Source organism: Rhinoderma darwinii (genome assembly GCF_050947455.1).
Source record: "Rhinoderma darwinii isolate aRhiDar2 chromosome 5 unlocalized genomic scaffold, aRhiDar2.hap1 SUPER_5_unloc_46, whole genome shotgun sequence".
Lineage (NCBI taxonomy): Eukaryota > Metazoa > Chordata > Amphibia > Anura > Rhinodermatidae > Rhinoderma > Rhinoderma darwinii.
This window is the reverse complement of record NW_027461805.1, coordinates 271,754-285,713: the sequence shown is the minus strand read 5'-3', so window position 1 is coordinate 285,713 and position 13,960 is coordinate 271,754. Positions and strand designations below refer to the sequence as shown.

Here is a 13,960-nt window from a genome sequence, read left to right as displayed (position 1 = left end):
CTAAACGCGAGCCCGGAAAGTTTCGTTTGATTCAACATTTATCGTATCCCAAAGGTTCGTCGGTAAATGACGGGATTGATCACGAGTTGTGTTCCGTAGTTTATACCTCATTCGATAAGGCGGTGGGGTTAGTGCGGGCTGCGGGTCCGGGGGCGCTGCTAGCAAAAACCGACATCGAGGCGGCGTTCAGGTTGTTGCCGGTGCATCCAGAAAGCCAACGGCTGTTGGGTTGTTTTTGGAATGGGGCCTTTTACGTGGATCGGTGCCTTCCGATGGGGTGTTCTCTTTCTTGTGCATACTTCGAGGCGTTTAGTAGCTTCGTGGAGTGGGTAACGAGGGGAGTATCCGGGGTCGATTCGTTGATCCATTACTTAGATGATTTTTTGTGCGTTGGCCCGGGGGGTTCGCCGGTTTGCGGTAACTTGCTTCATGCCCTGCAGAAGGTGGCGAGGGATTTTGGGATCCCTTTGGCGCCGGAAAAAACGGAGGGCCCGGTAGCGACGATTTGTTTCTTGGGAATCGAAATTGACTCGGTGGCAATGGAGTGTCGGCTCCCGGCGGATAAGCTGGGTGCTTTGAGGCTGGAGGTGCGACGGGCTTGTAGAAGGAAGAAAATGTCGCTGAGGGAGCTTCAGTCGCTGCTGGGGAAGTTGAATTTCGCCTGCCGGATTATGCCGATGGGGAGGGTGTTTGGTAGAAGGTTGGCGGCGGCAACGGCGGGAGTGCGGGCGCCGCATCATTTTGTGAGGCTCAAGGAGGAGCACCGAGCTGATCTTCAGGTTTGGGATGACTTCTTGGGCCAGTACAATGGTCGCTCGCTATGGATGGCCCCAGCGCAGGATACGAGTGATCTGAATATTTTCACGGATGCGGCTGGGGCGGGTGGCTTTGGAGCTTACGGGGGAGGTCCGTGGTGCGCAGGTCAATGGCCGGCTAGCTGGGTGTCCAGTGGATTGACGCGGAATCTGGCCCTGCTCGAGCTGTTTCCCATCGTGGTGGCGGCTACCATTTGGGGGGACAGGCTCAGGGATAAGAAGGTCCGTTTTTACTGCGACAACATGGGGGTGGTGCTTGCCATTAATAACATCACGGCGTCCTCTCCTCCGGTAGTTCAATTGTTGCGACATTTAGTGTTGGTGTGTTTGTCGCTGAACGCGTGGGTGGTGGCGGTGCATGTCCCGGGTGTACGGAATTGTGTTGCTGATGCTCTTTCTCGCTCGCAGTGGGACCGGTTTCGGCAATTGGCCCCGGGAGCGGAACGTCTCGGTTTGGCGTGTCCGGATCATCTATGGGATCTGGTATCGGTCCCGTAGAGCAGCTGTTACAAAGGTCTTTGGCGCGCACGACGTGGAGGGCTTATGCTGCTTGTTGGAGGCAGTGGGAGGAGTGGGTAAGAGAGTTGGGTGATGTTAATACGGATAGAGACAGGTTGGTGGCACTTTTGTATTGGTTAGGGGATGCCTGGGAGGGGGGGTTTTCAGTAGCGAAGGTGAACCGGTTTATATCCGCGGTGGCGTTTGGGCTTAAGTTGCGGGGCTTGCGGGATGTATCGAAGGAATTTCTGGTATCGCAGGCTTTGAAGGGGTTGCGCAGAGGTAGGGTGGAGGCGGATAGTAGAAGGCCGGTGTCGTTTGCTTTGCTGGGCTTGTTGGGCGGTTCATTGGCATCGGTATGTCGTTCTTCAGATGAAAGGGATTTGTTTCGGTTGGCTTTCTCGTTGGCGTTCTTCGGAGCATTTAGAATAGGTGAGTTGGTGTCGCCAAGTACTAAACAGGCAGGGGGGCTGAGATCTGGGGAGGTGAGCCTTTTTGCAGATCGGTTGGAGGTATGGTGGCGTAGATCAAAAACTGACCAATTAGGGAAGGGAAAACTGATAGTTTTGTTCGCTCTCCCGGGGTCGGTCATGTGCCCAGTAGAGTGCATGCGGGGTTTTACAAAAAACAGGGGGTCTCCAGATTTGCCTTTGTTACGTCATGTGGACGGGTCGTTCTTGTCCAGGTTTCAGTTTGGAGCTGTTTTTAAAAAATGTTTGACGGCGGTTGGGGTTGCGGCAGGCTCATATTCATCTCATTCCTTCCGGATTGGCGCAGCAACGGAAGCAGGGCGCTGGGGGTTGGATGATGAGGGGGTGAGGCGTATTGGTCGTTGGGAGTCAAAAAGGTTTAAGTCCTATGTCCGCCCCCATATGTGGTAATTTTGTTGTTTATGCTTGCAAATGTTATATGGTGGTGCCTAACTGTGTTTTCCGTTTCAGATTCGCCTCCTTGTCTGGTGTGGTTGATGGGTCATTCGTACGTGCACTGGGGGGCTTTGAGGGCGGACGTCCGCCCGGATGGTCGCCAGTTGCGCATTCCGCGACAGGATGCGGTTGTGCATTGGCTGGGGTTTAGAGGTATGTCGTGGAACAGGGTGTTGGCGGAATTCCAGACATATGTGCGGCTTGATAGGGTTCCGGAGGTTTTAGTGTTGCACGTGGGTGGGAATGACTTAGGAGTCCGCCCTTTTCGTGAGTTGGTGCGGGATATCAAACATGATTTGTTGTGTTTGTGGGTATCTTATCCCAAGTTGGTGGTAGTGTGGTCGGACATAGTCCCAAGGAAGCATTGGCGGTTAGCTAGATCGGTGGAGAGAGTCAATAAGGCTCGGATAAAAGTTAACCGGGCGGTGTCCCGTTTTGTGGCAAAGAACGGGGGCATTTGCGTGAGGCATAGGGATTTGGAGTCAGGATTGGGGAATTTCTGGAGGAGTGACGGGGTTCATCTGACCGAGGTTGGCATTGATATTTGGAGCTTGGCTATAGCAGAAGGCATAGAAAGGGCGGTGGTGGTGTGGAGGAACTCACAGGCTTAAGGTGGTCAAGGCCTGTTTCGCGGTGGCGGGGGGAGTCCTTGAGGCCAGTCAGTACAAAATGGTGGGGGGGTCGCATCGGGGGTATGCGTCCCCCAAAAAAGGTACATGGTTGAAGACTTCATCGGGTGTTATCCCTTTGAAGTGGTCTTCTGGTAGAAGGTATGTCACTTGAAGGCTTCATCGGGTGTTATCCCTTTGAAGTGGACTTCTAGTGGTCGGTATATCACTTGAGGGCTTCAACGGGTGTTATCCCCTTGAAGTGGACTTCTAGTGGTTGGAGCCATCTGCAGAGGTGAACGGTGCTTCCGAGCTGGTTTACGGCTGGAGGTAATTAGTGGTTTGCAGATGGCTAATTCGGTGTGTTCTTGAAAGGAACATCTGAAGGGGCTTCAAGGACTTCCTCTGCTCGGGTTAATGTTAACGTTTAATTGTTATTTATGATTCTGACCCATGTTGGGTCATGTGAATTATTAGGAGGAATTCTCTGGTGGATTCCTAACTAGTTATCCGAATGTTTCGGATTTAAATTGTTTTTATAAAACTGTGAAATTAATAAACGGCTGCTGTGGCCATTTCACATCCAACCTCGGTGTCATGTGTCGTTACTAAATGGGGGTGGGGGATAGTATGGTTTAAGGTTAACACACGACTCTACCTAGGCAGGTCAAGAAGAGGCTGGACGCAGCTGCAGGCTTGAGGGAAGCCGACATGACCGTCCTGGTAGGGAAAGGGTTAATGTTAAGAGGTGAGGGAAAGGTGAAGGAGCTGAAGGAGGGACGGGGAGGAGCTAGGGGGGACGGGGGGGCCGTTACTGCGCTTCCCGCTGTTTCTCGGCATTGAGCCGGAAGCAGCGGGAGGAGTAATACACAAGAAGCAAAGCTCCCACCCTCCCACCCTTGTTTTGTTACTCCTTAGGTCTTCTGTACGTCCGTATATAAGCGTTGTGTTTTATTTTGTGTGTTTATTTAACATGTTTTTCTTTTTTCCGGAGTAGGTTCTGTTGTCATGGCAGCTGGCGGGGGGAGTCCTTGAGGCCAGTCAGTACAAAATGGTGGGGGGGTCGCATCGGGGGTATGCGTCCCCCAAAAAAGGTACATGGTTGAAGACTTCATCGGGTGTTATCCCTTTGAAGTGGTCTTCTGGTAGAAGGTATGTCACTTGAAGGCTTCATCGGGTGTTATCCCTTTGAAGTGGACTTCTAGTGGTCGGTATATCACTTGAGGGCTTCAACGGGTGTTATCCCCTTGAAGTGGACTTCTAGTGGTTGGAGCCATCTGCAGAGGTGAACGGTGCTTCCGAGCTGGTTTACGGCTGGAGGTAATTAGTGGTTTGCAGATGGCTAATTCGGTGTGTTCTTGAAAGGAACATCTGAAGGGGCTTCAAGGACTTCCTCTGCTCGGGTTAATGTTAACGTTTAATTGTTATTTATGATTCTGACCCATGTTGGGTCATGTGAATTATTAGGAGGAATTCTCTGGTGGATTCCTAACTAGTTATCCGAATGTTTCGGATTTAAATTGTTTTTATAAAACTGTGAAATTAATAAACGGCTGCTGTGGCCATTTCACATCCAACCTCGGTGTCATGTGTCGTTACTAAATGGGGGTGGGGGATAGTATGGTTTAAGGTTAACACACGACTCTACCTAGGCAGGTCATGTTGTGTGTCGTCTGTGTTTCTGTGTTTCCGGCATTTCACATTGGAACACCTCATTCACCTTCCTTGTCTTCTCTCCGCCCTCCCTTTTAGGTAAGTTAAAGAGCTGCACCTGAGCCAGCCACTGATTGATTGATTGATTGATTGATTGATTGATTGATTGATTGATTGATTGATTGATTGATTGATGCAGCACAACAGTCAAATAGTGGAGTGGAGTAGGGGAACAGCAAACAGCCAATAAAGCAGCCCGCCCGCTCGCCTGCCCGCCACAATGGACCTACCTGTGTACACTAGATGGATGTGATGGAATGTACTGTCGTCCCTACATTTCAAGAAGAAGTAAGAATTGCAGTTGCAACAAAGCCTTGCTTGCCTACAAAGAGAGCAGCAATTTGGATTTGTTACTATGTTACCTAGAAGAATAACAAACTGTGCAAGGATGGAGGTTGTAGGAGCAAGGAGAAGTTGTCTGTAAAGTTGGTGGATGCCTATTTTCCATTTTGCAGTCCCTTGTCTCCCTCTTGTGGCCTCCTGGAGGCAACTAGCTGTGCAAAAAAAAGACAGCCTGGCGGCCGGCTGTTGCAGTGTTGCCCTCTCAGGCAACACTGAGTGACTGACTGAGCCTCACCGTCTTATATAAAGTTCAGACGGAACTTTGCACGTGTCATAGTGGAGCCCTCAGGATTCCAGAGCCAGCTTTCTGACATCATAATGGGGCCTCAGAGATAAAAGCCTGGGCCCAGGCAGTGTTGGTCAGTGCTGCTCAGCAGGCAGCACTGGACTGGACTGGATTACAGCTGATACAAGGTGTGAAGGAACAAGGGGTGGCTGTGGGCATGCACTTGCTGCCGCTGCCAGTGTTTATCTGCATGGCAGCAGGGCATTTGGGCGTTGCCAGGAAGGCGTTTTTATGTAGATTCCTCCTCTTTCAGCACTGCATTGTGGTGCAAGCAAAAGAAGCAAATCCTGTCTGGCTTCCTCTCCGGCCTTTATTCACCTCCCGTGTAGCTGTGAGTGTGTGAGCCTGCAGGGCCCCATGGAATTGCCTAGAAGTAGGCTGAATCGCTGCAAGGGCTGAACAGCAGTATCGGGCAGGCTCGGGCAACGCGCGGCCCGTTCGGGTTATCGCTTCTCGGCCTTTTGGCTAAGATCAAGTGTAGTATCTGTTCTTATCAGTTTAATATCTGATACGTCCCCTATCTGGGGACCATATATTAAATGGATTTTTAGAACAGGGAGATGGAAATAGAGCTTGCTCTGTCCACTCCACGCATTGACCTGGTATTGCAGTATTTCCAGGACCGGTGCACCCTTTCCTTATGTGTTGACTAAAAGCAGATTCCAAAAGTGTTTTTTGTCTTTGCTATTGTTTCTGTCTTTCTGAAGGGATCTCCCCTTTTAATCCCATTATTTCAACACCTGTTGGACAATGCATGAGTGATAATGAGCTCATTGATTAAATGCAATTAATGAATAGATTGCCACCTCTTGTTGTGTGTCGTCTGTGTTTCTGTGTTTCCGGCATTTCACATTGGAACACCTCATTCACCTTCCTTGTCTTCTCTCCGCCCTCCCTTTTAGGTAAGTTAAAGAGCTGCACCTGAGCCAGCCACTGATTGATTGATTGATTGATTGATTGATTGATTGATTGATTGATTGATTGATTGATGCAGCACAACAGTCAAATAGTGGAGTGGAGTAGGGGAACAGCAAACAGCCAATAAAGCAGCCCGCCCGCTCGCCTGCCCGCCACAATGGACCTACCTGTGTACACTAGATGGATGTGATGGAATGTACTGTCGTCCCTACATTTCAAGAAGAAGTAAGAATTGCAGTTGCAACAAAGCCTTGCTTGCCTACAAAGAGAGCAGCAATTTGGATTTGTTACTATGTTACCTAGAAGAATAACAAACTGTGCAAGGATGGAGGTTGTAGGAGCAAGGAGAAGTTGTCTGTAAAGTTGGTGGATGCCTATTTTCCATTTTGCAGTCCCTTGTCTCCCTCTTGTGGCCTCCTGGAGGCAACTAGCTGTGCAAAAAAAAGACAGCCTGGCGGCCGGCTGTTGCAGTGTTGCCCTCTCAGGCAACACTGAGTGACTGACTGAGCCTCACCGTCTTATATAAAGTTCAGACGGAACTTTGCACGTGTCATAGTGGAGCCCTCAGGATTCCAGAGCCAGCTTTCTGACATCATAATGGGGCCTCAGAGATAAAAGCCTGGGCCCAGGCAGTGTTGGTCAGTGCTGCTCAGCAGGCAGCACTGGACTGGACTGGATTACAGCTGATACAAGGTGTGAAGGAACAAGGGGTGGCTGTGGGCATGCACTTGCTGCCGCTGCCAGTGTTTATCTGCATGGCAGCAGGGCATTTGGGCGTTGCCAGGAAGGCGTTTTTATGTAGATTCCTCCTCTTTCAGCACTGCATTGTGGTGCAAGCAAAAGAAGCAAATCCTGTCTGGCTTCCTCTCCGGCCTTTATTCACCTCCCGTGTAGCTGTGAGTGTGTGAGCCTGCAGGGCCCCATGGAATTGCCTAGAAGTAGGCTGAATCGCTGCAAGGGCTGAACAGCAGTATCGGGCAGGCTCGGGCAACGCGCGGCCCGTTCGGGTTATCGCTTCTCGGCCTTTTGGCTAAGATCAAGTGTAGTATCTGTTCTTATCAGTTTAATATCTGATACGTCCCCTATCTGGGGACCATATATTAAATGGATTTTTAGAACAGGGAGATGGAAATAGAGCTTGCTCTGTCCACTCCACGCATTGACCTGGTATTGCAGTATTTCCAGGACCGGTGCACCCTTTCCTTATGTGTTGACTAAAAGCAGATTCCAAAAGTGTTTTTTGTCTTTGCTATTGTTTCTGTCTTTCTGAAGGGATCTCCCCTTTTAATCCCATTATTTCAACACCTGTTGGACAATGCATGAGTGATAATGAGCTCATTGATTAAATGCAATTAATGAATAGATTGCCACCTCTTGTTGTGTGTCGTCTGTGTTTCTGTGTTTCCGGTATTTCACATTGGAACACCTCATTCACCTTCCTTGTCTTCTCTCCGCCCTCCCTTTTAGGTAAGTTAAAGAGCTGCACCTGAGCCAGCCACTGATTGATTGATTGATTGATTGATTGATTGATTGATTGATTGATTGATTTATTGATTGATTGATTGATTGATGCAGCACAACAGTCAAATAGTGGAGTGGAGTAGGGGAACAGCAAACAGCCAATAAAGCAGCCCGCCCGCTCGCCTGCCCGCCACAATGGACCTACCTGTGTACACTAGATGGATGTGATGGAATGTACTGTCGTCCCTACATTTCAAGAAGAAGTAAGAATTGCAGTTGCAACAAAGCCTTGCTTGCCTACAAAGAGAGCAGCAATTTGGATTTGTTACTATGTTACCTAGAAGAATAACAAACTGTGCAAGGATGGAGGTTGTAGGAGCAAGGAGAAGTTGTCTGTAAAGTTGGTGGATGCCTATTTTCCATTTTGCAGTCCCTTGTCTCCCTCTTGTGGCCTCCTGGAGGCAACTAGCTGTGCAAAAAAAAGACAGCCTGGCGGCCGGCTGTTGCAGTGTTGCCCTCTCAGGCAACACTGAGTGACTGACTGAGCCTCACCGTCTTATATAAAGTTCAGACGGAACTTTGCACGTGTCATAGTGGAGCCCTCAGGATTCCAGAGCCAGCTTTCTGACATCATAATGGGGCCTCAGAGATAAAAGCCTGGGCCCAGGCAGTGTTGGTCAGTGCTGCTCAGCAGGCAGCACTGGACTGGACTGGATTACAGCTGATACAAGGTGTGAAGGAACAAGGGGTGGCTGTGGGCATGCACTTGCTGCCGCTGCCAGTGTTTATCTGCATGGCAGCAGGGCATTTGGGCGTTGCCAGGAAGGCGTTTTTATGTAGATTCCTCCTCTTTCAGCACTGCATTGTGGTGCAAGCAAAAGAAGCAAATCCTGTCTGGCTTCCTCTCCGGCCTTTATTCACCTCCCGTGTAGCTGTGAGTGTGTGAGCCTGCAGGGCCCCATGGAATTGCCTAGAAGTAGGCTGAATCGCTGCAAGGGCTGAACAGCAGTATCGGGCAGGCTCGGGCAACGCGCGGCCCGTTCGGGTTATCGCTTCTCGGCCTTTTGGCTAAGATCAAGTGTAGTATCTGTTCTTATCAGTTTAATATCTGATACGTCCCCTATCTGGGGACCATATATTAAATGGATTTTTAGAACAGGGAGATGGAAATAGAGCTTGCTCTGTCCACTCCACGCATTGACCTGGTATTGCAGTATTTCCAGGACCGGTGCACCCTTTCCTTATGTGTTGACTAAAAGCAGATTCCAAAAGTGTTTTTTGTCTTTGCTATTGTTTCTGTCTTTCTGAAGGGATCTCCCCTTTTAATCCCATTATTTCAACACCTGTTGGACAATGCATGAGTGATAATGAGCTCATTGATTAAATGCAATTAATGAATAGATTGCCACCTCTTGTTGTGTGTCGTCTGTGTTTCTGTGTTTCCGGCATTTCACATTGGAACACCTCATTCACCTTCCTTGTCTTCTCTCCGCCCTCCCTTTTAGGTAAGTTAAAGAGCTGCACCTGAGCCAGCCACTGATTGATTGATTGATTGATTGATTGATTGATTGATTGATTGATTGATTGATTGATTGCAGCACAACAGTCAAATAGTGGAGTGGAGTAGGGGAACAGCAAACAGCCAATAAAGCAGCCCGCCCGCTCGCCTGCCCGCCACAATGAACCTACCTGTGTACACTAGATGGATGTGATGGAATGTACTGTCGTCCCTACATTTCAAGAAGAAGTAAGAATTGCAGTTGCAACAAAGCCTTGCTTGCCTACAAAGAGAGCAGCAATTTGGATTTGTTACTATGTTACCTAGAAGAATAACAAACTGTGCAAGGATGGAGGTTGTAGGAGCAAGGAGACGTTGTCTGTAAAGTTGGTGGATGCCTATTTTCCATTTTGCAGTCCCTTGTCTCCCTCTTGTGGCCTCCTGGAGGCAACTAGCTGTGCAAAAAAAAGACAGCCTGGCGGCCGGCTGTTGCAGTGTTGCCCTCTCAGGCAACACTGAGTGACTGACTGAGCCTCACCGTCTTATATAAAGTTCAGACGGAACTTTGCACGTGTCATAGTGGAGCCCTCAGGATTCCAGAGCCAGCTTTCTGACATCATAATGGGGCCTCAGAGATAAAAGCCTGGGCCCAGGCAGTGTTGGTCAGTGCTGCTCAGCAGGCAGCACTGGACTGGACTGGATTACAGCTGATACAAGGTGTGAAGGAACAAGGGGTGGCTGTGGGCATGCACTTGCTGCCGCTGCCAGTGTTTATCTGCATGGCAGCAGGGCATTTGGGCGTTGCCAGGAAGGCGTTTTTATGTAGATTCCTCCTCTTTCAGCACTGCATTGTGGTGCAAGCAAAAGAAGCAAATCCTGTCTGGCTTCCTCTCCGGCCTTTATTCACCTCCCGTGTAGCTGTGAGTGTGTGAGCCTGCAGGGCCCCATGGAATTGCCTAGAAGTAGGCTGAATCGCTGCAAGGGCTGAACAGCAGTATCGGGCAGGCTCGGGCAACGCGCGGCCCGTTCGGGTTATCGCTTCTCGGCCTTTTGGCTAAGATCAAGTGTAGTATCTGTTCTTATCAGTTTAATATCTGATACGTCCCCTATCTGGGGACCATATATTAAATGGATTTTTAGAACAGGGAGATGGAAATAGAGCTTGCTCTGTCCACTCCACGCATTGACCTGGTATTGCAGTATTTCCAGGACCGGTGCACCCTTTCCTTATGTGTTGACTAAAAGCAGATTCCAAAAGTGTTTTTTGTCTTTGCTATTGTTTCTGTCTTTCTGAAGGGATCTCCCCTTTTAATCCCATTATTTCAACACCTGTTGGACAATGCATGAGTGATAATGAGCTCATTGATTAAATGCAATTAATGAATAGATTGCCACCTCTTGTTGTGTGTCGTCTGTGTTTCTGTGTTTCCGGCATTTCACATTGGAACACCTCATTCACCTTCCTTGTCTTCTCTCCGCCCTCCCTTTTAGGTAAGTTAAAGAGCTGCACCTGAGCCAGCCACTGATTGATTGATTGATTGATTGATTGATTGATTGATTGATTGATTGATTGATTGATTGATTGATTGATTGATTGATGCAGCACAACAGTCAAATAGTGGAGTGGAGTAGGGGAACAGCAAACAGCCAATAAAGCAGCCCGCCCGCTCGCCTGCCCGCCACAATGGACCTACCTGTGTACACTAGATGGATGTGATGGAATGTACTGTCGTCCCTACATTTCAAGAAGAAGTAAGAATTGCAGTTGCAACAAAGCCTTGCTTGCCTACAAAGAGAGCAGCAATTTGGATTTGTTACTATGTTACCTAGAAGAATAACAAACTGTGCAAGGATGGAGGTTGTAGGAGCAAGGAGAAGTTGTCTGTAAAGTTGGTGGATGCCTATTTTCCATTTTGCAGTCCCTTGTCTCCCTCTTGTGGCCTCCTGGAGGCAACTAGCTGTGCAAAAAAAAGACAGCCTGGCGGCCGGCTGTTGCAGTGTTGCCCTCTCAGGCAACACTGAGTGACTGACTGAGCCTCACCGTCTTATATAAAGTTCAGACGGAACTTTGCACGTGTCATAGTGGAGCCCTCAGGATTCCAGAGCCAGCTTTCTGACATCATAATGGGGCCTCAGAGATAAAAGCCTGGGCCCAGGCAGTGTTGGTCAGTGCTGCTCAGCAGGCAGCACTGGACTGGACTGGATTACAGCTGATACAAGGTGTGAAGGAACAAGGGGTGGCTGTGGGCATGCACTTGCTGCCGCTGCCAGTGTTTATCTGCATGGCAGCAGGGCATTTGGGCGTTGCCAGGAAGGCGTTTTTATGTAGATTCCTCCTCTTTCAGCACTGCATTGTGGTGCAAGCAAAAGAAGCAAATCCTGTCTGGCTTCCTCTCCGGCCTTTATTCACCTCCCGTGTAGCTGTGAGTGTGTGAGCCTGCAGGGCCCCATGGAATTGCCTAGAAGTAGGCTGAATCGCTGCAAGGGCTGAACAGCAGTATCGGGCAGGCTCGGGCAACGCGCGGCCCGTTCGGGTTATCGCTTCTCGGCCTTTTGGCTAAGATCAAGTGTAGTATCTGTTCTTATCAGTTTAATATCTGATACGTCCCCTATCTGGGGACCATATATTAAATGGATTTTTAGAACAGGGAGATGGAAATAGAGCTTGCTCTGTCCACTCCACGCATTGACCTGGTATTGCAGTATTTCCAGGACCGGTGCACCCTTTCCTTATGTGTTGACTAAAAGCAGATTCCAAAAGTGTTTTTTGTCTTTGCTATTGTTTCTGTCTTTCTGAAGGGATCTCCCCTTTTAATCCCATTATTTCAACACCTGTTGGACAATGCATGAGTGATAATGAGCTCATTGATTAAATGCAATTAATGAATAGATTGCCACCTCTTGTTGTGTGTCGTCTGTGTTTCTGTGTTTCCGGCATTTCACATTGGAACACCTCATTCACCTTCCTTGTCTTCTCTCCGCCCTCCCTTTTAGGTAAGTTAAAGAGCTGCACCTGAGCCAGCCACTGATTGATTGATTGATTGATTGATTGATTGATTGATTGATTGATTGATTGATTGATTGATTGATGCAGCACAACAGTCAAATAGTGGAGTGGAGTAGGGGAACAGCAAACAGCCAATAAAGCAGCCCGCCCGCTCGCCTGCCCGCCACAATGGACCTACCTGTGTACACTAGATGGATGTGATGGAATGTACTGTCGTCCCTACATTTCAAGAAGAAGTAAGAATTGCAGTTGCAACAAAGCCTTGCTTGCCTACAAAGAGAGCAGCAATTTGGATTTGTTACTATGTTACCTAGAAGAATAACAAACTGTGCAAGGATGGAGGTTGTAGGAGCAAGGAGAAGTTGTCTGTAAAGTTGGTGGATGCCTATTTTCCATTTTGCAGTCCCTTGTCTCCCTCTTGTGGCCTCCTGGAGGCAACTAGCTGTGCAAAAAAAAGACAGCCTGGCGGCCGGCTGTTGCAGTGTTGCCCTCTCAGGCAACACTGAGTGACTGACTGAGCCTCACCGTCTTATATAAAGTTCAGACGGAACTTTGCACGTGTCATAGTGGAGCCCTCAGGATTCCAGAGCCAGCTTTCTGACATCATAATGGGGCCTCAGAGATAAAAGCCTGGGCCCAGGCAGTGTTGGTCAGTGCTGCTCAGCAGGCAGCACTGGACTGGACTGGATTACAGCTGATACAAGGTGTGAAGGAACAAGGGGTGGCTGTGGGCATGCACTTGCTGCCGCTGCCAGTGTTTATCTGCATGGCAGCAGGGCATTTGGGCGTTGCCAGGAAGGCGTTTTTATGTAGATTCCTCCTCTTTCAGCACTGCATTGTGGTGCAAGCAAAAGAAGCAAATCCTGTCTGGCTTCCTCTCCGGCCTTTATTCACCTCCCGTGTAGCTGTGAGTGTGTGAGCCTGCAGGGCCCCATGGAATTGCCTAGAAGTAGGCTGAATCGCTGCAAGGGCTGAACAGCAGTATCGGGCAGGCTCGGGCAACGCGCGGCCCGTTCGGGTTATCGCTTCTCGGCCTTTTGGCTAAGATCAAGTGTAGTATCTGTTCTTATCAGTTTAATATCTGATACGTCCCCTATCTGGGGACCATATATTAAATGGATTTTTAGAACAGGGAGATGGAAATAGAGCTTGCTCTGTCCACTCCACGCATTGACCTGGTATTGCAGTATTTCCAGGACCGGTGCACCCTTTCCTTATGTGTTGACTAAAAGCAGATTCCAAAAGTGTTTTTTGTCTTTGCTATTGTTTCTGTCTTTCTGAAGGGATCTCCCCTTTTAATCCCATTATTTCAACACCTGTTGGACAATGCATGAGTGATAATGAGCTCATTGATTAAATGCAATTAATGAATAGATTGCCACCTCTTGTTGTGTGTCGTCTGTGTTTCTGTGTTTCCGGCATTTCACATTGGAACACCTCATTCACCTTCCTTGTCTTCTCTCCGCCCTCCCTTTTAGGTAAGTTAAAGAGCTGCACCTGAGCCAGCCACTGATTGATTGATTGATTGATTGATTGATTGATTGATTGATTGATGCAGCACAACAGTCAAATAGTGGAGTGGAGTAGGGGAACAGCAAACAGCCAATAAAGCAGCCCGCCCGCTCGCCTGCCCGCCACAATGGACCTACCTGTGTACACTAGATGGATGTGATGGAATGTACTGTCGTCCCTACATTTCAAGAAGAAGTAAGAATTGCAGTTGCAACAAAGCCTTGCTTGCCTACAAAGAGAGCAGCAATTTGGATTTGTTACTATGTTACCTAGAAGAATAACAAACTGTGCAAGGATGGAGGTTGTAGGAGCAAGGAGAAGTTGTCTGTAAAGTTGGTGGATGCCTATTTTCCATTTTGCAGTCCCTTGTCTCCCT

At 48.8% G+C, this 13,960-nt stretch overlaps 6 non-coding genes across 6 annotated transcripts; all 6 read left to right on the top strand.

The window, feature by feature from the left end:
- The first annotated feature begins 5,633 nt into the window (after window positions 1-5,633).
- On the top strand, window positions 5,634-5,824 carry LOC142694620 (U2 spliceosomal RNA). Its single transcript, XR_012862813.1, has one exon. It is a non-coding gene; the product is annotated as a U2 spliceosomal RNA (small nuclear RNA).
- Window positions 5,825-7,116: 1,292 nt separating this feature from the next.
- On the top strand, window positions 7,117-7,307 carry LOC142694619 (U2 spliceosomal RNA). The gene has a single exon (XR_012862812.1). It is a non-coding gene; the product is annotated as a U2 spliceosomal RNA (small nuclear RNA).
- A 1,308-nt stretch (window positions 7,308-8,615) lies between these two features.
- On the top strand, window positions 8,616-8,806 carry LOC142694617 (U2 spliceosomal RNA). The gene has a single exon (XR_012862811.1). It is a non-coding gene; the product is annotated as a U2 spliceosomal RNA (small nuclear RNA).
- Window positions 8,807-10,099: 1,293 nt separating this feature from the next.
- On the top strand, window positions 10,100-10,290 carry LOC142694616 (U2 spliceosomal RNA). Its single transcript, XR_012862810.1, has one exon. It is a non-coding gene; the product is annotated as a U2 spliceosomal RNA (small nuclear RNA).
- A 1,312-nt stretch (window positions 10,291-11,602) lies between these two features.
- Window positions 11,603-11,793, top strand: LOC142694615 (U2 spliceosomal RNA). Its single transcript, XR_012862809.1, has one exon. It is a non-coding gene; the product is annotated as a U2 spliceosomal RNA (small nuclear RNA).
- Window positions 11,794-13,093: 1,300 nt separating this feature from the next.
- Window positions 13,094-13,284, top strand: LOC142694613 (U2 spliceosomal RNA). The gene has a single exon (XR_012862807.1). It is a non-coding gene; the product is annotated as a U2 spliceosomal RNA (small nuclear RNA).
- Window positions 13,285-13,960: the final 676 nt, after the last annotated feature.